Source organism: Lemur catta, chromosome 13, assembly GCF_020740605.2.
Source record: "Lemur catta isolate mLemCat1 chromosome 13, mLemCat1.pri, whole genome shotgun sequence".
Taxonomy (NCBI): Eukaryota; Metazoa; Chordata; class Mammalia; order Primates; family Lemuridae; genus Lemur; species Lemur catta.
In genome coordinates this window covers 72347229-72370984 of record NC_059140.1, presented here as the reverse complement: position 1 = coordinate 72370984, position 23756 = coordinate 72347229, and the positions used below count along the sequence as shown (strand labels likewise).

The window sequence follows — 23756 nt, the reverse complement described above, 5'->3', positions numbered from 1 at the left end:
GTGTGTTCTAAGTTATCATTGTTAACTAGTCAGGCTTCACACGCAGGATTGGGGGACCTACCCAAGTCTAGCACTGCCCCACAAAAGAAACCTCATCTTCTGGCCTGACCTCTATCAGTAATGGGTAATATTTTGGCTTCCTACTTTTCTATTTGGTAGTACTTCTCAACTTGCTCTAAGCTGAGTGTATAACAGGGGTGCCATTTATTGAGGAGTAACCCTCAGAGACTCTAAAATTTGGTATATTCACCAGGAACATGGAGAAATAAAAATAAAAGAATTTTTCAGGGAGAAGATTTTTGTTCATCCAAGGCCCACAAGTGTGGGTCTTTGACTTTAGGAAAAATGTATTGATCTTAATAGTTTTTAGAGGCTTATTTTAGGTCAAACAGCTTTTTACAGTTTTACACTTGGCTTTGAACTTCTGTAGTCTGGAAGAGAAGCTCTGGCTGTCATCAAGTTTTTTTGGGCTTGGTAGGTGACTGCAACTTACGACTTATGTAACTCATGTGAGAAAATAAGACAAAGCTCTTTAGCTGTGTTGAGGGCTTTAAGCAGAGACTGCTTTAGCTTACCGCACAGGACAAGCTTTTCCTAAATTGAGACAGATTCCTGTGGTGTTACGATATACGTGCTGGTTTTCGTCCACAGTTCTTGGCTCCTAACTCCCATATCTCTTGTCACAGCCTTTTGTTGTTGTAATGTTGGGTGTGTTTCTCGGGAAACAAAATCTCTCTGGCTTCCCCCACCTTTCTGATTGTGGGTCATAAGATGCTCATTCTAGAGAGGGTCCTGCTCTGTCCCCTGAAGGATAATCACATTTCCCATGGTTGTCCATGAAAACCCAAGAGGACTGGGTTTGGGGGACTTCCCGATAGCTGGACATGAAAAGCTTCCTGGACGGTGGTGTCCAGGGAGGGCATGGAAGCTTCTCACCCTTTCCCCCATACCTCACCCTATGAATCTCTTCATTTATATCTTTTGTAATATCCTTTATAATACACCAGTAAACGTAAGTAAGTATTTACCTGAGTTCTGTGAGCTGCTACAGCAAATTAATTGAACCCAAAGAGAAAGGTTGTCATGGGAACCCCAACTTGAAGCTGGTCAGTCAGAAGAGCCGGACTGCTGTCGGGGGCTGAGGAGGGAGGGAGGGAATTTTGGAGACTGAGCCCTCAACTTGTGGGATCTGACAGTATCTCAGGTAGATGGTGTCAGACTTGAATTAGAGGACACCGCTGGTGTCCACTGCTAAATGTTTGGGGGAAAAAACCTCACATTTGATCACAGAAGTCTTCTGTGTTGATTATTGTGGAGTTTAGAGGAAAGCACAGTTTGAGTGTTTCCCCAAAGCAATTCCACTGTAGAGAAGATTTTTACAAGCGTTGTAAACATTAGTGGTCAGAAGAATATTTGCCACGTTTAAACTGCAAGGCAGCTGAGTTCTGCATGTATAACAGAGCACTAGAGGATCTGCATGGTTAGTTAGATCTAGTTAGGTAATCTAGATTGGGCATTTCAGATTCTCTTTCTTTTTCATGACCGAGGAGGGCACTGTGGAGGGAGTTCATGTGGCATTTCCACAGACTTTTAAGACTCCCCCTCCCATCACACACTCTCAAATTGGCTCTGAATATATTAATATCATAAGTTCTAACCCTGACTTGGTATCTGAAATCCAAATTGTGACCTTACCATCAATGTGTTAGATTTAATTAGGAAGTAAAAGATGTGGGCTCTTGTTAGAAAATGCCATCTTCTTAAGATAGAAAATCTAAAGGACATTATTACAAACCTAAAAACTTACAAAGAAACAGAAATGTTCTGTGACCAGAGCTGGTTGCCGCTAATAATCCCATTTGCTCAGGAAGACAAAGAAAAACTAGAGTGGTTTGAAAAGGGTACTTCAGTCATTCTATAAAATTCATAAACAGTGGAAGATTGGTAAAGGAAATAAGGGCAGGGTAAGCTGAAGGAAGATATTATTTATTTATTTTAAGAAACAGTGTAAAGGAAAATCATATCTCTTGAAGACAGAGATCAACGTACAAGGGAAACAAAAGAAATGCTCGGGTTCTAACTTCTCTTAAGGAGGGAAAGATACCATATTTTTGTTGTTACTAGATTAGAAGTGGTGAATGGAACTCAGAGAATTCAGAAAGCTAGAATGGTTCCCCCAAGAAAGCCCAAGTCACCGAGAGGCAACTCTACACCCGTAGGACCTCCCTTGAAGCAACTGGAGAACCACTCCTTAAAGTGGACGGCAGGACCGGTGGTTACAAAGAACCTGGACAGACTTGATAGAGGTAATGCACAAAAAGTATTCAAAGCATTTCTTACATGAGCTTCCATGTGACAAAATCACTGCAGATGGAGATACAGGCATTGCCTTTGCCCTGAGAGAACTTATTGACCTTAGTTGATAAATTTATGAAATTAGCACCCTAAAGGAAGATAATGGAAAGATGTGAAGAAGTCTAGATGTGACAATCAGAGACCAAGTCCAGGCTTTCCTTAAATATTGTCTGGTGAGAGAATCTCTCCTGGGGAGATTACCCATGTCCTTGAGAGTACCGTAGACAGAACCTCTCTCTTACTATGGTAGATCTCATCAGATAAATCCGGAGGAGTTATAAAAATAATTGTCTGAGGCAGAAAGCAAAGATACGGCAAATGGAAGGGAGCCACTCAGTTCCAACAGGCAGCATTTGCCCTTCTATGGATTAGAAAAGGAAAGGGACCAATTTAAAAAGTAGACTAAATTATTGAGAAACTCGAGTAGCCTTTCTGAAAGGAGCTGGGGAATAGCAGAGGGAAATTAAATACTATCACGTTAAAAATACAATTGAGAAGCATGGAAATTGCTTTAGTGCTGTAATCTGTTAAGGGTGATTCTTCACCTAAAACAAATTGTGAATGAAGAACTTTCACTTAGCAGATGGGTTTCATGTTCCAAGTAATTCTGCAGCTGAGGCAGAGGAGAGAACCACTGTGACACAGGCCCAAACATGGTTGTTCCTGAGAGATGGGGCAGGTGTGTCATGGGATAGAGCCTGTCCTCAGGGCAGTGTTCAGGGCCCAAAGCCCAGTACTCTCAGGGAAAATGGAAATAAGAGGTTCTGGATGTACTGGATGGGAAGAAAGGGGCCCACAGTGAGCCTGGAGACTGGGTGCCCCATTGCAGGTGTCTTAAGTTTGCAAGGAGGCAGAAATGCCTCGAATGATACTGTTAAAGGAAAAAAAGAGTGATGGCCACAGTTTAGATATACTCAAGTCCATCTGCTTTTGTAGCCACATAGCCAAAACTTAAGTCATCCTGATTTCCCCCAAACGCCAGCTCTAATGACCAAAGCACAAAACATATGCTTTATGTTTTTGTCAGCATGGTTCAGTTGAAGTTAAAACAATCAGCTATAGACAAATCAGCTTACACAGCTCTAGTTGACCTTAAAAGGAATGGTAATGTGTAATAGCCAGTCACAAAAAGGTCACAATACTCCTCCTTTGTGTTTTATAATCTGTGCCGTAGCTTCTGTAAACCAAGCTTCTTACCACTTTCAGTTTCAGGTCTTCCAGATCAAGAACTGTTCTTAGCAATAAACTTTTAAAATTTTTCTAATTTGATCTGACTTTATTTTTCATAACACTCTGAGCGAGGATGCAGGAAGCATAGATGGATTTTTTCCCCACAAAAATGGAAATGTAAAGAAATGTAAATGTAATTGAAAATGCTAAATGTGTAGTCCCAAAATAAACTTCTTGCTGCTAGAATTTTCCCAGTTGAGCTTAAGTAAACAGGTCATTGAATTAAGACAATTGTTCTTGAATAAGAGACATCCTGTTGAGGTTGACTCCAAGAAGATTTTCCTTTTTTCTCAGATTTCACTGGGTTTCCATAGAGGTCTTGGTAGCCCTCGTTCTGACAATGTCATTTTTGCCTGAAATAATTGATCTAAGAGCTAAAGGCTGGTTTTTGAAATTCGGTGGATATGACAAAGGATTGTGGTAATTCTGTGGGTCCTGCTGACTCTTTATGTTCTTTAAAAGTGAGGCTCCTGAGAGATTGGCCATTGAATTATTGTGACTTCTGAGGCTTTGGAAGCTCCAAACCCACTCGAGAGAGAGACTGGTGGAGTTGCTGAAGGAATCCCAACTCTACCTACACAGAAAATCCTGCTACCTGAGCCTAAGGACAATAAAACACAAAGGTAGGGAGGGTTTTTATTTTGTAATTCAACTTTGTACTTTGAACTTATATACACAGAGCAAGAGAATTTTATTTCAAACTTTAGTTTCCTTGGATTTTTAATGTCTTTTAAGTTCAGTTTGTAAAAGGATTTAATCTATGGGCTTAAATTTCTTTCTTGGTATTTAATAATGGAAAGGAAATTGTGTTCAAATAGAGGCATCTCTTTATAGGCATTTTATTATTGAAGTATCTTCAAGATAGCATCTAATCTCATTGCGAAATCTCTGTCATGCTGTGTTGGACAGCATGCCTGGACATAATTTTGGACAGAAAATAGAATAGGGGATACATTTTCAGCACTTCCTATGGAGTGGACTCAAAGCTGACATATTGAATGTATATGGTTCTGACTCAATTGCAGTTTCTTCCAGGGATGACATTTAAGCAGCCTGTCATTGGATCCTAGAGGAAACCCAAACCAGCAGAGATTGGTTAGGACATGGCTTCATGGAGGTGGGGGCAGAGCTGTCCCCAGGCAGTCAGCCACATGTCTGGCAGCCCATGGGCTTTGTGCTTACACCCAATGAGTTAAGAGAAGGAAAAGCTGGGGAACATTGTAATATGAAAAATAGTATTAACAATGGCTGGATACTTTCCAAACAACCCTTGTATACTTGCAGTTTGAAATAAAAAATAAAGTTTCCTGTTGACAGGCCAAACAGTATCCCTCACATAATGGTGGATGAATAAGACAGTTCTTTCTCGGTATGTTATGGACTGAATTGTGTCTCCCTTAGATTCTTATGTTGAAGCCCTAACCTCTGATATGACTGTATTTGGAGACAGGGCCTTTAACAAGGTAATTGAGGTTAAGGGTGGGGCCTAAATCCACTGGGACTGGAGTCCTTATAAAAAGAGGAATGGACACGGGTGTGGGGAGGGGGCATGCAAAGAGGAAAGGCCACGTGGTCACGCAGGGAGAAGGTAGCTGTTTGCCAGCCCAGAAGAGAGGCCTCAGGTGGGGGCTCGGGGCCATCAGACATTTGCTCTCTGCTACCGCACAAACACACTTGAAGACATCATCTACATTAGAGTGCTGCAAATGTTTGAATCAGGGACTATATTTTGCCTTAATTGTTCCCTCTGCAGACTAGGCATTCCCAGGTGCCTCCAACATTCATCCTGCCCCCTGGTCTCTAAACTGCGCGTCTGTCCTGCTGGTTGCCTGTCTCTGGATATGCTTGTGTGCATCTGTCAGCTTTTAAAAGTGACATTCAACTTTGTGTGTGTTCCAGGCAGCTGTGAGGAGGGAGAAACTCCTTGTTCTTTCCCTGCAGGCCAAAGCAAGGGAAGAAGAAAGGAAAACGAGATGTGTTATATTTCTGTCTGCAGCCTGAGTCCCCTGTCATGGTTTTCCTCCAATCAAGGGAGGTTACTTTGGTAACAGCCATTTTGTGTCCCTTTAAATAACTTCCTCCTGGTTAGCAATACTTCATTTTCATAAAACCAACAAGTCGTGCAGAGACTTCTCAAAGTAGCCAAATCCTTTTTTTCCTCTCTCTCATTGTTTAAAAAAGATATTTGAACAGATTACATAATATTTAAAAACATATTGGCGAAAAAGAGAAATGTACCAGTTAAAGGCTGCATATCATTGCCCTTAAAAAAGTAATAGGGAAAAATATAAAAATAAAAATGAATGCTGCTTGTCAATTTCAAGATTTGTTACAGTAGTGATGATAAACTTGATTTTAATGTGGCATTGAGTTAATAATGTCTGTAAAGTGATCCCGACTTTTGACAGGTGTACTAATTATTGCTGATTGCAGGATGACTTTGAAAAGGGAAGAATAATCACATTTTCATGTTTGGAATAACATGTAGAATCACTGCAGTTCACTGCTATGGAGGTAATTTAACTTGTGAGAACCAACCCGACTCCACATAGAAGCTCCCCAAATGATTTTTCACTAAACAATTTCTTACTGATACTGTGTCATACCGAAGTACGGCAACAAATTGCAACCGATAACCCTTACGGTACAACCCTGAAAATGTAAGAGATTGTTTTTATGAGCAATAGAAATGCCTATTCTAGAAGCTCTAAAAAACATTAAATTTTACTTCAGGTGTAGGAAGTCGCCTGCAAAAATATACCTCTTGCAATTTCATACGATACAGTATGAAAAGGATTATTGGGAAAGTGCCATTGAACAGCCTTATAGAATTATTTAGTTCTACATCACCTTTAGACATTTTAAGATGAAGTGTTTGTCCTTTCAGTTAATCAAAAATGTTTTCCCTTCCGCTTAGCTGGGTCACTCCATTCTCTGTCCCAGTCAGCATTTTCACCCAGTTATTTGGCTGATTTCCACTACTGAAGAATTAGGTCTGGTGATTAAATCCAATCTCAGCAAAGGTTTCCCTCCACGTCCCCCAGCCAGTGTGTTTAGATTCTATGCAAAATGGAATCCCTTAGGGACAGAGAATGAACATGTTGTGAGGTATAATTGTAATGAAACATATTTAACAGTTATTTTTGACAGAAGAGCTTAGAGATTTCCCTTAACTCTCCTTCAATGTCTTTATGCAACTTTTCCCATTTACATTTCCCATCCTTTATATATGTTCATATATTTTCTGCAGGTTTTCTACATAGATAAGCTGCTTTTGTCAATGATTTTTATGTAAATCAGTATGTCTCCTACTGATTCATGCACATTAAATATGAGGCACATTATATAAATATAATACTTATGTATTATATATTTATGTATTTTTTAACATTCTGTTATTTTGATATATACATATATTATGCTGTACATATTTTGAAACATGTCTTCTATAGTGGTGTCTTAAATATTTCAAGTATTTTGATCTGATCTCTTCCTGCAACTGGCAATTTAAATGTTCTGACATTATACAAGGAGAAGGAAAATTGGGCTCTAAAAATATAATGAGGGTTGCTGTGTTGCAGTCACCTTTAAGGCCATCTTATTTAGTCCATTCCCCAAGTTTCAGCCCTACTATTTCATCATAGAGTGGAATTTACAAATTGCCTCCCAGTGCTGTCAGATCCTATTATTTATAATAAATTCTTATATGAGTTTCTGTGAAAGGTTGTGAAAATAGTTTCCTGGAGGTCCTTATGGATAGTGTTTCCTACAGAGAACACGGGTTTGTTGTGTCCCTTCATTGGTTTGCACGATTTTATGTTTAGGAGTACAGTTTTCGTGATGCTCCTTCCAATCACAAACTCCTTTTAACTGGGAGACTATTTTTCATCACAATATGTATAACCACATCAATAATTTAGTGACTGAAAAAATATATACCTACATATATAAATAATACACATATGCAGATGTGAATCTCAAGCACAAAATCAGGTGGTTAAGAAATGGCTATTTCTATTTTTTTGTCTCTGAGCTTAATTTCTGTTTGGAGTCCTTGCTCTGCTAGGTATAGATGGTCCATCCTCATCCACGTAGCACTCTTCCCTGCCCTGCCCAGGCTGTGTTTATGGGGAAGGCAGCATGGCTTTGCGATATCTGAGCACTGAGTGGAGTCATATGTGCTGTGGGTCTCTGTTATAGCTACACCTGCGTCAGCTGAGACATTCTCATTCCATCAGTCTTGGGTCATTTTACTCAGGTAATTGTAGTGTCTTCCTGGTTCTTACAGTAAGAACTCTCTTAGCACAAAGGGGCTGTCAGTGCGTCTATGCTGTTGGCCACTCTGTGGTGTGCTGATATCGTTTTCTTGGCTGACATCGCACAGACATACGGGCCCTCCGTGAGACCACTGAGGCTCTCACTCTAGATTGGCCGCTCCACTGCCATGTCTGCCGTCTTTGCTTCTGTGTATGCCAGGTTGAGGACACTGGGATCTTGCCAGGTCTCAGGGTTCTCCTGGGCACAGGGCACAGATTCCCTCTACCCCAAGTCTCAAACATCTGTCCAGGGTTTTTGGTCATTTTATCCCCTCCCTTCCATGACTTGGCCAGGAAAGGGGGAGCTAGACCTCCAGGATACCCTCTAAAGGACACGACTGGCATGTCATCGTTGTATCCTCTTCTTCCTGTTCTCTCATCTGTTCCCCACTTCTTGGATTCTTTACCTAGTGCAGCTGAGAGGGGAGGGTTGGGAGTTGGAAGACAGAGGGACTAGCATGACGAATGATGCTGAAGTGGACACGTGAGGGGTGAATATGAGAGAGCAGCAATTTGCAAGTACATCAGGGAGTGTGATTGGCAGTCAAGGGGTGGATCTGGAGACCTGTTGGAGAGTGATCAGCCTGGGAAAAGTTGAGAAGATCACTAAAAGTCTTAAGTTTTAAACTTTAGAAGTTTTTTTCTTCAAGGCAATGGGAAGCCTTTCACAATTATTGAGTAAAAAGTGATATAACCCAAGAAATGGGATGGATTTCAGATACTTTCTGGAGGTGTTTAATAGGAACTGGAAAAGAACAGATGGGGTTTATGAGGGAGTACAACTCAAGTAGGATTCCAAGAACCTAATTCCAAGAACCTGAGCAACAGTGAGCTCACTGTGCAGGAAGAAGCGAAGTCCTGGCTTGGAGGCGTTATGTTGCAGCAGCAACTTTGAGATGTGTGGCACATGGTTGGAAATCTGAGACTGGAATTCAGAAGAGATTGCCTAGGGATATGTTGATGAAAAACATATCAATGATTGATTATAGTTGAAACGGGGGGAAGAGAAGAAAGAAGAAGATAGAGAAGAAAAGATCATTTTGGAATAGTGAAGAACAATCAGAAGCCAGGCAAGAGATGCAAATGTAGGAAAATGAAAAGACATCGAAGCATAAAAGGTGGAGGATTTCCAAAATAGGAGAGTGATCGCTGATATCAAATGATGCTGGAGAGGCTTCCAGGAATGTAGTAGTTTCACAGTCCAGAGTAATCCTCCCAATTCAAAAGACCCGAAAGTTCTGTAAAAAATATGTGAAAATATTTCTACAAGTATTGTTGAACTTTGGAAAGTAAGGGGCATTTATTTTGTGGTACCTTTGCCTAAGGGAGTTGCCTCGTAAGAAGCATTTATCCTTCTTGCACTTGTCCCCACTAGTGACAGCTCTGGGCCTGGAACAGCATGTGTGTCTTGAGTGTGTGTGATGGGGGAGTGGGTGCTTGAGACGTTACAAAGCAAACCTAGGAGGAGAAGGCTGACATACGAAAAGAATAACAAGACTTTGCTAATTCATATCAGCAAAATCTGCAGGGGAATGAATTCTGAGGAAGCTCTACCAAGGACGGGAAAGTGTAATTTCAGATCAGACTGAATTTATCCATGTAGCTCACATCCCAGGATTCTGGATCCCATGTGCTAGACCAGGCAGCTGGAAATAGTTCTAATTGTTGACTTGGCCAGTTGAATGAAAACTGGGCTCCACAGAGGTCTAGAGTAAATAAACTTAATCTATCAGAAATTCCTTGTTGTAATGTAGACCATGTCTACCAGAGACAGCAGTGCTTGAGTGGATTAATCGAGTGTGTCTCCCATAACTATGCCCTTCAAGAGGTCTCAGAAGAAACTGCCTTCACCAAGGCCTTGAGAAATGTATTGATGAGGTGAGCATCTTTGAGATGTGGGTCAGGTGTTCTTTCTGACAGGCTGAGATATCAGTGGAAAGTGCTGCAGGGAAAATGGTCTCATAAACTCAGCAGCGATGGAAAACACCCAGATACCTGAGCCAAGTAACAGGACTTGATTGGAAGAGGTAAAATGGTATGGCTACATTCGTGAGTGCCTGGGATAAAGGTCCTTTGGAAGAGTAGGATCCATACAAAGTTTGGAGATAGATCATTGATCATGGGATCCTTGATTGGAAGCTCACTATGATATTTCTTGATGCATTCAAATAAAAAATAAAACTATCTCTAGGTGTGGTGAAGAGTCCTGACTTGAGCTGTTATGATGGAGAGTCATAGCTCCTCATCCAATTCCCATTCTTGAGCCACATCACAGAGCTGGAGCCCCTTGAATGAAGGCAGTTCTGGGACCCCTCAGCAAGGACCTGCTGGCAAGTTGCAAGCGGGTACTCTTTACAGTCTTCCTAGTTATTCCTTGAAAGCCTGCTTGGTAGCCATTTACCTGGGCCCTAGGGAACAGGAAATATCCAGATATTTCAAGGGAAGATTTCACAATGGCTCTAACTCAGACTCATTTCTGGCAACCCCAAGTTTCACTACGGTCCACCAAGAAGAACAGGTGTTTAAAAAAGTCAGATTATAATTGTGGTCCAGTAGGGCTTTGAACATGGTTATTTACCTAGTTCTTGTAAATTCATATATATATATATATATATATATATATATATATATATATATATATATATGAGTGTATATAAATACATGTAAACATAGTATGCATATTAGATACAGTTGAGATAGACATTCTTTGTAATTGGCAGATATCTACATTAGTTTCCTGATTTAGGAAGTAAAGACTATTGGAGTCAGAAGGGCCAACTGGAAGATAAGTTACAGTAACAGAAACAAGGCAATGCTTGATGCTCCTGGAATTCCCTGCTCTCATCCCATGCCCATCACTAGAAGCAGTTAGCTTTATAGAACGGTGTAATGAACTACAGAATATTCAATTATAGTGCCAATACCTTGTAATAATGGAAACTGTCTTATAAAATGCAGGATATGCTCCACACTGCAAATGGAACATAGTGCCCTTTCTTCCATGCCCGGAAGGCACAGGTCCAGGAATGAGGAATTGGAAGTAGGGGTGGGTCCCCTGCCTGGTACAGCTTGTGGCCCACTCATAAGTTTGCTTTCTCTCACTGTGACCCTGGATTCTGTTAGCGTAGTCATGTTAGTACCTTAGGAAGAAGACATAACAACAACTTTAAGATGAATTTGAAGCTAAGCATGGCTATTTTATGCTACTCATGCTGCCAGGAGAACAGGGGAGAGGAGGATCATATTGTTTGCTGGGGGGATTGATCCTGACGAGAGAGAGGGAATCGGGCTGCATGACCCAACAGAGATGGTTGTTGGTAACTTCCTAGGCAGCATTCTGTTATCACTTTATCCAGTGGTCAAAGTCAATGAAAAGCTACGGCTGCCCCTTATACACCAGACCCACAAGGGCTGGGATTCCCCCAGGTGGGAAAGAAGGTTTGTGTCATCCAGGTTCTGAGGACCCCACACTAGTTCCAACGCTGGCTGAAGACAAAAGGAAGATGAACAGCAGAGGGGAGAAATCCTAACAGTTGACCACATCCCCGTGACTAGTATTTCCTTCCTGACCATGTCATGTATACACTGGTGTATTTTGACTAATTTTCTTTCCATACTCTTTCCCACACCATTTTAAAAATAGGTTTTGTTGGTTAACTTTACCTTTCAGGCCATTGGCTACAGATACTACGATGAAATTCAACAGAATTAGAAAGGAAATGAACATCACTCAGCACTCTTAGACTCTGAGCTGGAAGCGGTAACTGGCAAGGCTTAGGGTGGCCTTCCTTTGTCGGGAGGCATGGAAAATGTTTGTTTGAGGGACACTGCATTGTACAGGGCAGGAGTGTTTTCAATGAAGAATATATGTGGATATCAGGTAGGAAGACGACTGAGGCTGTTGTGTGGCCATCCTGCATCAACACCCTTCTATTTGTGCAAAGTCCTCTGGAGTGCGAGTCTTGGTGGAAAGGAGTCTCACCTCCTATTATAGAAGCTGAAATGGCCAGAAATGCCTTCTCCGTGGCCCCCGTGGCTGGGGTATGTGTCCAGTGTGTAGGCTTGAACGTAAGGATGTTCCTGGGAGAACGGCATCAAGATGCAAAGTGAGCTGAGAAATGCTGCTAGGTGCTGGTTTGCTGATACTGCTGAATCCAGCAGTGGCAGTACCTAGTGTCAAAATTCTAGAGGCAAGAACAATGAAGTGTCTGGTGGTGGCAACATTGAGTTGTTACTGTGGGGGGTGGTGGCTGCCTGCCGTGGCCTCTTGACAGAATGTGCCTGGTTCCCTGCTGCTCACCCTACATTGATCCTGCCCATTTTCTCAGCCTGGGTTCTGTGGCCTTGTTGATTGAGTTAGCAACACAATATCCTTTCAGTAAATGCCTTTTCTGCTTCATTAAGTTAGTGATATTTGGCCTCCACTGCTTGTAACCAAGAGCCTTGACCTTTATGAGAAGTATTCAAGGATAGCATTTGGTTTCTATCGAGGGACAGTGAGCCACAAGAAAACTGAGGGATATATAAAACACAGTGCAGATTTTTTTTCGGGGAGGGAGGTATGATTGTTGTTTTCTTTACTCATCTGCTTTTTCACAGGAAAAAGCTAAAAAGTATCAAAATAGAATTACTTTCACTGGTGGAAAATTCAGCCCTTCTTGGGGAGATACGTGTTTACCCACAAAGGAGGATATGCTTGAATTTGTGCCTCCTGCTCCCAAAGTTCTGCCTTTGGTCTCTGGCCTCAGTGTGAGTTCTTTGCCCTTGTTTTCTTTGTCTAGTTGGTTGCGCTGCTGGCTGCGGCTGGCCTGTGGGTGTTGGGACAGGGAGAGTGACAAGGACTTCACTATCCTCTGACCTTCAGAAGTATCACAAACGTCAGGCCTTTTTCCAAGGGGAGGATCAGTCCTTTCCTAGCATATCTCTTGTGTCTTAATATGCTAAGATGGTTTCCATCACCTTCTCAATGTCAAGCCACATTTTAGAAGGCCCCCATTTTATTATTCAAGTTTTCAGAGACTCTAGGCTCAGCATGATGGTCTGTATAGGAAACCTGTCACTCCACGATTCTATGAGAACGGAGTGTAAAATCTAATCTCTCATCCCTCTGCTGGTTTCACAAAAGGAAGGAGCAATCCTTTGTCAAGTTGAAAAAATACAGCAAGTGTGCACCTGTCAGAATTGTTAAGTACCTAAAATCTGGCTTTTAAATGTGTACTCAGAATATTTTGGCTTCTAATTGGATTTCGGTGAAAATCCTCACAAAATCTGGCAGGTTGAAAACAACGAATGGCTCAGTTTCAGATAAAAAACCTTTTGCACAGGGCTGGTGAAGGGCAGAGCATGGCCTGGTTGTCCTCAGCTCCTTCCAGCGCCAGGTGCCTGGGTGGGATTGTTTATTCTGAGGAAAATGAAATGTCAAATAGTGGGATCCCTTTAATCCATTTAAGTTTCTCTTGTGTATACAGAGTGAAGAGTGGTGCAAAGAGAGATCTATTTTGTTGGAAAAGTCAAGTCACGTGACACCTCAAAGATGGCAAAATAAGAAATAGCTGACATAATGTTTCTAAATATACAACATTGTGCAACAGCTACCTGGAGCAAAAGCAGAAAGGTTGAGAAGGCAAAATAATGACTTTTAGCTGCTGGAAGGCGTCCACATTCAACAGCCTGTCAGGAAGGGAGACAGGTGGGGCTGGCTTACCTCCTGGGTGAGGGTGGCTGCAGGGCTTTTATTAAAATTACTGTACAGGAGTGGAGATGATAAACACCCCGTGGGTGCAGTGGAACAGCTGGGCCTCTGTCTGGCCAGAACTAAGAGGCTCTTTCTCTAAAATAAACCTACCTAAGGTAGCACCATTTTTTTTTTTTTAAAGACTCTTGTATACTAGAAAAACAGATCCCAGGATTTATAAACGCATTTTATATGCCTCCGTGTCTTCAGTGCCAATATCTGGGATTTATGATCTGGCTTTATAGTTGCTTGAGATATGGGAGGGCAAGGAGAATATAAATTGAAATTTAGAATATCATCAGGAGGACAAGCAGGACATTGATATAAGTGGCTCTGTATACCCAGCACTGTGTCTGTCATAGACTCTCAGAGTTAGAAGGACTAAGAGTTAACCAGTCAAGCCCTCTGGTATATGGGTGAATTAAGATCCAGGGAGGTAGAGTGACTTGTTTTAAGGCCACACGGCTAGTAGTGGCAGAGATCAAACTGGAACCAGTCTTCTGATTCTCAGGCCTTTGTTGTTTGTAACTAGAGAACATAACTTTTCACTTGTATTAGTTTTATGTAGCTGCTGTAACAAATGACTACAAACTTAGTGGCTTAAAACAACACACATTTATCATCTTGCTGTTCTGAAGCTCAGAGGTTCAAAATCAGTCTCACTGGGCTACAGTCAAGGTGTTGGCAAGGCTGATTCCTTCTGGAGGCCCTAGGGGAGCATCTGTTTCTGTGCCTTTTCCAGCTTCTAGAGGCCACCTGCAATCCTTGTCATCCTTGTCACATGACCCCTTCCTTGTATCACTCCAACTTCTTGCATTTGTTATCCCATTTTCTACTACTGACTCTGGCCCTCCTGCCTCCTAATTTTAAGTCCCCTTGTGATTACATTGGCCCCATCCAGCTAGTCCAGGATAATGTCCCATCTCCAGATGCTTTGCTTAATCACATCTGCAAAGTCCCTCTCACCAGGTAAGGTGCCACATTCGCAGGTTCCAGGGAGTATGGCGTGGGTGTCTTTGGGGCCATTATTGTGCTTATTGCATCACTGTGCCTTTTGTTATCCCCTCCCCAGTCCTCCGAAACCAAACAGAAGGCAGAGGAGGTTTCTGGAGTCAAACGCACGTGGGAGTACACAAGCAACATCGGGGTGGCTCTCTTCACTTGACACAGAACATTTGGCTCTGACAGCTCCCCCGGCCCTGAGGTGAGATGAAGGGCCAGTGTCACTGTTATTTTACAGAGTAATAAAAGGGAAATACTTTTCATCAGAAATCCAGCAGGTGCGGGGGAGGAGGGGATGGGTAAATTCACACCTAACGGGTATAACACACACTGTCTGGTGATGGGCACACATAACTTTGACTCAAATGGTACTAAAGCAATTTGTGTAACCAAAACATTTGTACCCCTGCAATATTCCTGAAATAAAAATATATATAAAAACACAAAAAACCCAAATGTGTTGAATTAAAAAAAAGAGAGAAAGATTTAAGAGTTTTGTTCGGTTAGAGATTGCTTCCTAAGGCATACTTGCTCATACCAGGAAATATTTGTTGGTAGTCAGTGTTTACAACAGTCAAAGTCCTTTGGTTTCTAATTTTTTTTTTTTGTTGTTAACATTCAGAACAGGTGACTTCATTTGTTCTTTCATTTAATTTTTTTCTGTGATCTCTGTGGCAAGAAAAAGAGAACATTTATAATACCTAATACCTGCTTATTTATTCAACTTTATGTCCCTGGGCTGTGCCTATCTTAAACAGATTCTGTAAGTGGCTGAATCGGAAAGGGAGGTGCTGCTACTACAGGCAATGAAGAGGAGGAGCCCTCATTAGTGCAGGAAGGTCGTCACCTTGGAGAGTTCAGTCATCTCTGCTTGTCACAAAGTAAGCTTGTCACTCTCTGAATTTCATTCCTGGGGAATGATTGAAAGAGGGAGTAAAAATATTTACAACTTACATGAACTTTACCAATCTCCAAATATTCTGAACACCTGGTATTATATTTTATTAAAAACAAATATAGTAGGCACTCAATAAATGTTTGCAGAGTGTTGAATGAATGAATGAATCATTGGTGATTGCTTTCACCTGAAAAATAAATGAAGGAATGTTTTCATTTGGGCTTGTTTGCTTTCTCTCTCATTTGCCAACAAATGTTCAAACCAATTAACTTTTAAAGTGGGGCTTAACAAACTTTGACCAGAAAGGGCTAGATTTGGTTTTCTTAGGAGACAGAATTAAGAGAAAATATTATTCTGGACTCAGTAGGTCTTTCAAGAATGTTTAAAAATAGTAGCAAAGAGTTTTTTTTCTATGAATACAACATCTCAGTGACCAACTGCATAACTTTATAGTCTTTTTACATGTTGAGGTGGTGTCCTCTGCGGATTTTAGAGGGGGTTGTAGAACCCAAGGACAATGATCAAGTCAGAGGCAACAAATGTTCAAATGTTTGAACACCCAACATGTCCCAGGCCTTTTCAAAACTATTATTTCATGAAATTTTCTCAACAACTTTGGGAAATAGGTGTTGCTCCCATTTTACAAACTTTGAGGAAGATTAAGTGACCTGATAAAGCAGAAGATCTAAGTATTCCGAAGCCCTTGTTTTCAACTCCCAATACACTCCTGTTTTGCTTCACTGTGGCTTGGTATTATACCTTAAATTTCCATTAGGTGAAAGGACGAGAAAACATTCATGGTGTGTCTGAGAAGAGGTGAGGGCATAAGTTTAACTCAATTAAAAAGAAGGTCCTAGGGTAGCAAACAGACGAGAGCAAGGGTTTGACTTTTGGGTTTGCCAGGAGACATGAAAGCAGCTCTGGTGTCTTGAATCTCAGACCCAGCATTTACTCACAAGGAGACTTTGAACAAGACCCTCACTCAGCCTTCCTTTGCTCCCTCTCCTCAAGATGCAACACCTACTTATAAAGCTGCTGTTGCTAGTCCACGTGATGTGCTCAGCACAGTTCATGGCACATAGGAGGTGCTCCAATAAACGCTAGCAGTAATTACTTTGGGGATGTGAAGAAAGCCTCATTAATTTTTTTCATTTTAATCAGAGTTAGTCTTCCTTTAAACATCTTCCCCCTTTAAATAGTCTAAGATTCTCAAGTTGTAGATTATTATTTTTGGGATGAATAGACTTGTGTGTCAAAATGTAATACTTATATATATAAAAATCTCTACTCTAATTCTAATCTTTCTGTAAAACTTTAATGTTGTGGCTGGCTCTTTCTCTACAACATTTTCAAAGCATCCCATTTAGGGAATAACTTTAATTTATGTGCCATCATCCTCTTCTGGACCACTCATAAAGAGAGAAGTTGCATGCTAATTATGACGAGTCCGTAACAAAATGAGCTAAAACAACACGCCATCATTCCATTCCACCGCACACTAATCATTGCCCAATTATTAGCAAACCCAACTGTGACTTAGCAGGGATGGCGTGATGGTGACACTGGGCCAGCAGCCAGCTGGTTTGGGTTCTGGGGCCAGCAGTGCCACTCACTAGCTAGGCGCTTCCTCTCTGAAATATCTGCTTTCTTTCTCTCCACCTGAGGCTCTGTGGTTGGAGGAAGGCTGGAACTCTGACTATGACTAAATCCATGAGGAAATATGTGCCTGGAAAATGTCCTTCCAGATGGTAAGCCTAAATATAACCCTTTGCTTCAGAACGGAAGTGGGTAAGGCAACTGGTTTGTCGGTTCGAGTCCCACTTCTGTTTACAAGCATATATTCAGGTTTAATCCCTTCCAACTATTTCTCCTGCTTTGTGTCAACTAACAGTAGGAAATACTGAACTTGCAGATGGGTTCTCGTTTTTGTTTTAATTTCATCCAGCACATGGAGTAAGAATCTTGGGAGCCCACCTGTGCTTTTACAAACACAGCAGGGGATTATAGCTTTACCCGGGCATCTTCTAAAAGGCCACAAGATGGGGATGTTACTCCATAAACTTGGATCTTTTCATTCATTCTGTGAATAACTATTGAGTGCCTACTATGTGCCTGGCATTGTGCCAGGCTCTGGGATTGCAGTGATGAATAAAACAGACCTTAATAAGTGGAGCTTGTGGAGTCTAATGGAGAAGGCAGATGTTTGAACGTGGATTTAGTAGGGCACTTAGTGCCGCGATGACTGAAATAGAGGGGGCCATCGGAATGCACGGTAGGGACCCTAAACCCCATTTGGGGAGGGCCTGGATGGAGCTCACAGAAGGCTTCCTGGAGGAAGCAGTATCTAAACTGTGACCTGCAGAATGACTAAGCAGCGCTCTAATCTAGGCAGAAGAATGGCATGCCCAGAGGTGTGGTGGTTTAACTTGGTGGTTTGAAGCAACTGAAAAATGTTAACTTTTTCATTTAATATTTAAGAAGCATAGAGTGGAGAGTGGTGAGAGAGGAGGCTGGGCTATACCAAGAAGAGACTTGAAGGTCACATGCCATCCTTGGGACAGCAGGAAGGTGGTTCCTTGGAAGGGATGTCTTATTTTTCTTTAACTGGCACAATCCCAATGCACTTCTCAGGTCTGAATGCACATGGGTCCTCTAGGAAATGGGCAGTGATCCACCAAGGCTGGATTAGGAGCCTCCCTGTGGGTGCCGTTGCCCATTGTATGTTCCCTGTCAGTCACCCCTGGAGCAGTTGTCCTTAACAGACAGGACTTGGACTCAGCAGACTGGGTTTGAGTCCTGCTTTCAAGTTCAGTGACACTTGAGCAACTTCCTCCCTCGGTTTCCTGAGGCTAATAGTAATAGCATCCCTCTCAGAGGGTTATGAGAAATAATGCGAAAGGGCTTAGCATATTGCCTGACACATAGCATGTATTTAATAAATATTAGCTATTGATTTTCATTATACTGAGTTTCAGTTATTGATATTCATTATCCTGGATTGTAGTTTCTTAATCATTTGTATGCTTCTCCTGTTGTACCCAAAGATTCTTCAGGACACGACAGTATCTTTTCTCCTCATTAGGGCTCCAGCTGCTACCACCATGCCTGGAGCAAAGGAGGTGCTCAATGCATCCTTATCTAATGAATGCACACATTCATTGTATTAATCAAGATGAAACTTTGTCACATTTAAAACTATTAGCTCCAAGGTGATGCAGTTGAAGACTGTGTTGGCGAAGCTCTTCTGTGACTGTGCGGTCAGGGAATTGGTGGATGGGATCTCACTGAGGGCAGAAAGCAGGCCTGATTCAGGCGCTTAAAATCCTTACTTTATTTTTCAAAGTTTTTGTTGACAATCTTTATTTTAATTAGTGTTTATTGCTTTCCAAATTTGTTGAGCAGTTTTATAAAACTCATTTAAACTTAAAAAGTTTAACTCAATGAGAGTATTCATATTTTTATCATAACCCATTTTAAGCAATTTAGACATATGTGTTTAGTAGTATATAAATTCCCTTTACTTGAATTTTAAACTTTGCTATAGATAGATGTACCTAAATTAATATAATCAGTTAAACATTTTGGAACAAGTGACTAGTGACTTATTTTAGAATTTCTACCATATGAGATGGTGTTGAACTGACCTCCAAAAAGGTGTACATTTTTTCATAGTTGAAAGAGCATAGAATTGTAAACCTACAGATTAGAGTCTCCTCTTGGATTTGCCTTAAACAAGCTTTGCAACATTGGGAAGTCAGTTTTCCTTTTATGAACCTCTATTTCATCTCTGAATTTGGCCAGATTAAGCTAGATTTCAGCTAAGGTTGTCTCTGAGCTCCCAAATCCCATGATCTGCTTTCTTTCTGTTCAGATAATGAACTAGTGAGCTCTGGCAAAAAGAGACTGGTGCGTATATAAATACAGTGGATGAAAATCAGGCATTGGTTTCTCTTTTCACTGTAATACTTTTATTGTAACTCTGGTTTTCTGGGGAGGAAGTGAGATAATGGCTGAAAGCTAATATTCATTGAGTGCTTAGTAAATTAGGCTAAAAGTTTGACATGTGTTATCCAATCAGATTCACAGGAGCCCCATGATACAGGTATTGTTATTATTAGCCACATTTTACCTGTAAGGAGGCCAAGGTTCAGAGAGGTTGAGTGACTTAGCCAAAGTCCCACAGCATTAAGTAGTAGAGGCAGGCTGATTCTAGAGCCCACTTTCCTAGCCATTATGCTGTATTGACTGCTTCTTATAGAGGGTCTACTATTTGTCAGGGTCTGTGGTAAGTAACCCGCAGGCATTGAGTAATTCTCATTAAGTTCATGTATTTTCTTTGTAAGAGGAGCTAAAATTGATAGGGCCAAGGTATATTAAAAAGAAAGAGAGCTCACAAACATAAATAGGAGAAACAGGAAAGTTTGATATGGAAGCTGTTTAGGAATAGAAATGTCATTGTACACACTATGCTTTCCTCTGACTTAGACTTTCATCATTATCTATAAAACCAGCCACTACTTTGAAGTTTTTTTTCTGGTATTAATAAAAAATAAAGTTTTTATTATACTAATATATAATAAACATTTTTATGTTATGTATGTATAAATATATTTATAATTATACTGTATAATATAGGGTATTATATTATTGTTAGCCTCTGCTGTCAAGAATCTCAGGTTTATACTCTGTTCAGGACTTTGAGATCTTGGCAAGTTAGTAAATTCTCTGAGCCTCAGTTTTCTGATCTATGAAATGAGCATAATTTCTACCTTGTAGGGCTGTTAGGATTATTAGGAACGATATATGCAAAGCATCTGGAACAATGCCTAGAATACAGAAGATGCTCAATAAATAGGAACTGCAGTTACAAGCATGCAAAAATATTTCTAAATGGAAGGGTTCAAGCAATGTCCTGTGGTTATAAATCTTTTTCACTGACTAGATTGGTTAGGAGAGACCAGTTAGAGTTTTGATGAGAACCCATGAGATTAATGGAGGCTCTAACAATTGTAGTATTGCTATTATGAATGGAATTAAAGATTATATCACTTCCTTGTCCTTTTCCTGAAGCAAACTAAGTTAGCTAATTTTAATGTCAGTCGTTTTCAGGCAAACAGCAGCCTACCTTCTCGACTCTATGCACGGAGACTGGCTCCAGCCCTGCCCTGCTCCTCTGCACACCTTCCTTCCATTCACTGCCACCTCAAAGCCACCAATTATGAAGCTTCAAAGTCTTAGGAGGGGGGAAAAAAACCAAAAAAAATCCTACAAAACTTCTGAGAGTTAAAGTATCACTAATCCTTTTATAATCTGCTTCCCCACAACTGCTAAAATAAAATATAATAAAATAAAATAAAATAAAAATAAATAACTAAATGAAAGTTGCATCAATTATATTGAATTTTAAGAAGCCATCACTAATCCTTTTACAATCTGCTTCCCCACAACTGCTAAGATAAAATAAAATAAAAATAAATAACTAAATGAAAGCTGCATCAATTATATTGAATTTTAAGAAGCTTCCCTATTAGACTCCTATGGCTGCTAGAACAAATTACCAATAAACTTAGTGGTTTCAAACAACATATTTATTATCTTACAGTTCTGGAGTTTAGAAGTCTAAGCTCACTTTGAGCAGGCTAAAATCAAGATGTTGGCTGGGTTGCATTGTTCTTGGGAGGTTCTAGGAGTCAGTTGTTTTGCCTTTCCCAACTTCTAGAGACAGCTCGAATTCCTGGGCTTGTGGCTGCTTCCGTCTTCAGGGCCAGCGAAGGCTTGAGTCCTTTCCACATTGCATTGCTCCGACACTGATTTCTTCCTTTCTCTTTCTCTCCCACTTTTAAAGATCCTTGTGATTACACTGGACTGCCTGGATAATCCAGAATAATCTTCTCAACTTAAAATCGCTTGATTAGCAAACCTGATTCTGTCAGCTGCCTTCATCCTCCTTTATCCTGTAATACACAGGTATTTACAGGTTCTGGGGATTAGGATGTAGACATCTTTGGAGAGGTTACTATTGTGTCTACCACACTTTTTACCATATTAAACACATATTATGGTATATTAATAGTATAATCATAAAATTTGAAATGTTAAAAAAACCAAAAGGATTCTAATGTAGTCAGAATTTACATAATTATTCTTCTCTGCAAACTGGAGCAAGTAATTTTTAGTTTTGTTTTCATTTTTTTTATTTTGAAATAATTTTAGACTCTGAAGAATTTGTGAAATCAGAAAAGGAAGTTTCTGCACATCCTTCTCTCAGCTTCCCCCAATGTTAGCATCTCATATAACCATAGTGCGTTATCAAAATCACAAACTGACATGGGTATAATACTATTAACTGAACTACATACCTAATTCCGATTTCACCCATTTTTTACATGCAAACGCGTTTTGGGGGTGCATAGTTCTCTGAAACTTTATCACATACGTAGATTCATGTAACTTGCACAACAATCAGGATGCACAACTGTTATGGACTAAGCGTTGGTGCCCCCCAGCAAATTCGTATGTTGAAACCCTAATCCCCAATGTGATGGTATTTGGATGTGAGGTCTTTAGGCGGTGATTAGATCATGAGGGTGGGGCCCCTGTGATGGGATTAGTGTCCCCATAAGAAGACATGGAAGAGGTATTGCTTCCTTTCTGTGCCTGCCACATGAGGATTCAAGGAGAAGACGCTGTCTGCAAAATAGGAAGCTGGACCTCACTGGACACCGAACCTGCTGGTGCCTAGATCTTGGACTTTCCAGCCTCCAGAACTGTGAGAAATGTTTGTTGTATAAGCCACTCAGTCTCTGGTGTTTTTGAAATAGCAGCCCTCACTGACTAAGACAGTCACTGTTCTATCGCCACAAAGAAACTCCACTGGGCTCTTCCTTTGTGGTCACACCTTCTTCCCAATCCTAACCTCTGGCGATGATTCATCTATTTTTCATGAATATCATTTTGTCATTTTAAGAATATTTTATAAGTGGGATCATATAGGATGTATTTTGGTTGACTTTTTTCACTCACCATACTTTCCTTGAGATCCATCCAAGTTGTTGTGTGTATCAACATTTATTCCATTTATTGCTAAGAAGTACTGCATTGTATGAATGTACCACAGTTTGTTTATACATTCACACACTAAAGGACTTTTGAGTTGTTTTTAACTTTTGACTATTACATAAAAAGCTCCTATGAGTATTGTGTATAGGTTTATGGGCAAACATAATTTTTCATTTCTCTAGGGTAAACACCCAGGCATGCAATTGATGGGTCATGTGTTTTATAATGGAAATAACTGATTAATGACTATGTATATACATTAAAATGGTGTGAAAATATTGGAAATGTATAAGATCATATTAATTATATTTTTAAGCAATTCAGGAGAAAATATAGACATAGGAGCAAATGAAAGCAACTTGCAAATGAGTGTTTAAAAATGCATAGTTTTTGTTTGTTCAACTTAAATAATGAAATAGTTTTCACCTTTCCTTCATGGGTCATGAAAACAATACATCAAGGGAATACATCATGACAGAACCTTGAGGTGATGGATCTATTTTGTTTCTTGACTGTGGTGATGGACACACGAACCTGTATCTAACTAAAATTCCATAGAACTACATGCACATATGCATGCACTGCACACACACACACACAGGAGTACATGTAAAACAACTGGGGAAATCTGAACAAGGCTGAAGGATCATACCTCTGTCAATATCTTGCTTGTGATATTGTACTATAGTTACACAAGATGTTACCATTGAGGGACACTCGGTAAATGGTACACGGATCCCTCTGTATTATTTTTTACAGCTGCATGAGAATTTACAATTATTTCAAAAATAAAAAGTTTGATTAAAAAAGCCACATCAACCATTTGCGCTATTTCTGGGGTTTGTCATCAATCAGACTGTAGCGTTTGTATAGTCTTTGAATAGTCAGAATATCTATGGCTCAGTCAAAAAGCTCAATTGCCTATCTTGAAACACTTTTTTTGAGCAACTACACAAATTGAAAATTTGCATGATCAAAATATACTGAATAAACTATAACTCAGAAATATGACTGTCCACCACCTTCTCTGTTTCACTCTTCCTAAAGGTACATGATAGCATCTTAGATAAACTGGACTTTTGACCTCTCCCATTCTTTAGGTGCATGCTACAGGATTCTGCTTCATTTGGTTCTACCCTGACCAAAGTGTGCTTGGTTTGGG

At 40.4% G+C, this 23756-nt stretch overlaps 1 long non-coding RNA gene across 4 annotated transcripts; it reads left to right on the top strand.

The window, feature by feature from the left end:
• Window positions 1-1618: 1618 nt before the first annotated feature.
• LOC123649226 lies at window positions 1619-22553 on the top strand. 4 transcript variants are annotated; one of them, XR_006738926.1, is made up of 7 exons: window positions 1619-2306; window positions 4048-4208; window positions 13370-13590; window positions 14708-14839; window positions 15396-15518; window positions 17200-17283; window positions 21381-21691. It is a non-coding gene; the product is annotated as an uncharacterized LOC123649226 (long non-coding RNA). The 4 variants fall into 4 exon arrangements; XR_006738927.1 differs by lacking the exon at window positions 21381-21691 and adding an exon at window positions 20635-20915; XR_006738928.1 differs by lacking the exons at window positions 17200-17283; window positions 21381-21691 and adding an exon at window positions 21749-22553.
• The last annotated feature ends 1203 nt before the right edge of the window (window positions 22554-23756 follow it).